Source organism: Malania oleifera, chromosome 8 (assembly GCF_029873635.1).
Source record: "Malania oleifera isolate guangnan ecotype guangnan chromosome 8, ASM2987363v1, whole genome shotgun sequence".
Classification (NCBI taxonomy): Eukaryota; Viridiplantae; Streptophyta; class Magnoliopsida; order Santalales; family Ximeniaceae; genus Malania; species Malania oleifera.
The window spans coordinates 9,087,532-9,090,725 of NC_080424.1; positions in this window are offsets into that span (position 1 = coordinate 9,087,532).

The window sequence follows — 3,194 nt, forward strand, 5'->3', positions numbered from 1 at the left end:
TGCTACTTTTCCATCAAATTAAGAAAAGCACAAGGAAATGTAAGGTTGTGAGATAGAAACACAGTCCAAGGATATTCACTTGGAAGCATGGATCAAGGTATGAGTTTCTTGTTTGTTGCATAAAATTATGAGTTTCGAAGATCCAATGATTAAATCATGTTTATATTAAACTTACACGTCTATCTATCTATGTCTTTCTCACCTTCGTGACACCTCTATTTACAAGCTTGAGGGATCAATTTGGATTAAATTAGATTAATCAATCAAACTTAAAATAAATTGACAAATTAGTTGATCAAAGTCCAATCATATTTAACATGTCAATTAGTTTTTATTTTTTGATTTTCTGTTACTCTTTTGTGCATGTGTATAGGTGTCAGCACAAAGGATTGAAGAATCAAGACTTCTCCTTTTCTATATTTTTTCTTTCTATTTTTTTTTATTTTCTATATAAATAAAAATTCAATTCCCTAGATTTTTTTTTCTTGTATTTTCTCATGAAATAAATAAAAAAATATTGTTCAATTTTGTTATACAATTCCCTGGAAAAAATGGAGTGTCTGCACCTTAAAAAAAAAAAAAAAACTGCAGTTCATTATACCTGATTAGTTCACATATATGTAATTGCTTTTATCGTTCAAAATGTCATAAGTTATGTTGACCATTTTGAATCATTCCCAAGCCTCCTTGCCTGTAAATATTTTTTGATTTTGTACATGTGTTTGTGTGTGCATATTATGTCATCTCTAGAGTTTGAATTTCGTAAATTAACTATTTTTAAAAAAATATTAGTATATATTTTGTACATGTGTTTGTGTGTATTTTTTTTAGCCAAAAAAAAAATTCAAAATAAAAATATAAGTTAAAAAAATATTTTAGATAAATAATTTTACTGAAATCATTATATAGTCCCTTTGAAATTTAAATTTACCATATTATATTAAAATTTTAAATATTTTATTTATTAAAAATAATTTTAATAAATGTTTTATGATTTTCAATGTGATCTCAATGATAATTTTCAATTTTTAAAGTTTTTTTTTTCATGTAAAAATTAAAATAAATAATTTTAAACAATATTTCAAAACTATAATCTTAAGCACATTTTTTTTCTTTGATTTAGATTTAAAGTTTATATACAAATATAAAAACTATTTTTTTCACCATTATTGGAAGATGATTGGATTTTTAGATATGCTAAAAGTTATGTTTTTTACAAATATTTTAAATGTAAATTTTCAATTATTTGTTACCTTTAAATTTTTTGAAATGATATTATCGGGTCCTTGGAAGTATCTTTATCACAATATAACAAATAAATGAGTTATGCTGTAATCAAAATTTTTTATACATTTTATTTATTGTATAAATAATTGAAATTATTCCGATCTGTCGAGCATTTAAAATTTTGTACTTATCATTTTTTATGTTATTGCATTAATTTCTTCCATTTCTATGATATTGGCATAAATTATTTTAAGTCCGGTCTAAACAAAAAAATAAATTGGTCAATTAAATAAATTAGGTGTAAATTAAAAAAATTAAAGAAAAGAGGCTGGACCTTGAGTTGAATTTGCATTTTTATGAAAAAAAAATTGAGATAAATTTCATTTTGATAGGGAACGCTAATTTTAAAATTAGCGAAGAGAGTTAGCTACAAGAACGTTAATATAAAATTATTAGAGAATAACTTGAATGTCCTTGTGGGAGTGAGCTCTCCATAAACTAGATTTTCATGGTAAAAAGTCTTTACAACTATCTTGCTCACAATGACATTTAGAATAATCCAAGTCTTCCCTGTAATAAGCTATAGAACTCAATCATCCCTTCAAAAGTGAGTGTAATTTTTGGGCTTGCGACTAATATATAATAGGATTCTCACAACTGATAATCTTCAAAGAAGAGGCTAGACATTATCATTTATGTGTCTTATGTAAAAAGGAATATGAAGGAGTCAAGCATCTCTTTCTACTGTTGTGTCGGGCACCCCACTTGTGCCAAACACCAATACTACAACTATTGCTATTGAATATATAAAAAATTAAAGTAATGCAGAAACTAATAATAAAACAGTAAAAAGAATAAGACAAGAAATTTATGAGGTTTGGTATATAATTACCTACGTCCTCGAGTGCCGATGATCAATCCACTACTTCTTGACAAAGTACAACTTTGAGGTGTTTTTTTACAAATGAATAGTTAAGCTATTTATATAACTTCAACCTCAAGTCCAAAAAATACTTATCTCCAATGTGGGACAAATAATATAAAAAATTCAAAACAATATTTTATACTAATGTGAAACTATTCTACCAATGTGGGATAAAAAATAACAAATCTCCACCTTGATGATAAATTCAACAAATTTTTCAGTCACCAACATTTTCTGGAGTTCCACATCATCGGTGCCTTCCAAAAATATTCAGACTTGCAGGATATTGATCAAGTCCAAACAATGTTTGAACTTGATTGTTGTCACAATCTTGGTCAACATATCTGCAAGATTTTCAGTTGTAGCAATCTTCCGTAGAAGTATCTTGCCTCCATCAATAATATCCCGCATAAAATGAAATCGAACGTCGATGTGCTTCGTTCGTGCATGATAGACTTGGTTCTTTGCCAAATGAATAACACTATGGCTATCACAGAACACAACAATGTGCTTATAAACAACTCCCAAATTTTCAAGTAAACCCTACAACCAAATAGCTTCCTTAACAGCCTCTGAAGCTGCCATGTACTCTGCTTCTATTGTAAACAAGGCAATGGTAGACTATAAGGTAGACCTCCAACTCACTGGACCATTAGCAATTGTAAAAAAATATCCAGTAGTTGATTGACGTTTATCCAAATCACCTGCAAAATCAGAATCCATATATCCAACAACACATTGATCAATAGTATTATTTTTCTCAAATACTATACCAACATCAATCGTATTTATAATATATCTCAAAATCCATTTCACAGCTTGTCAATGTCCTTTACCTAGATCATGCATATACCTGCTCACCATACTAACAACTTGAGAAATAGTAGATCTAATACAAACCATTGCATACATCAGACTGCCAACAACACTTGTATAAGGAACCTATGACATATACGTACGTTCCTCATCTGATTTAGGAGATAAAGCCGCACTAAGTTTGAAATAAGGAGAAAAATGAGTGCTTACTGGTTTTGATTGCTCA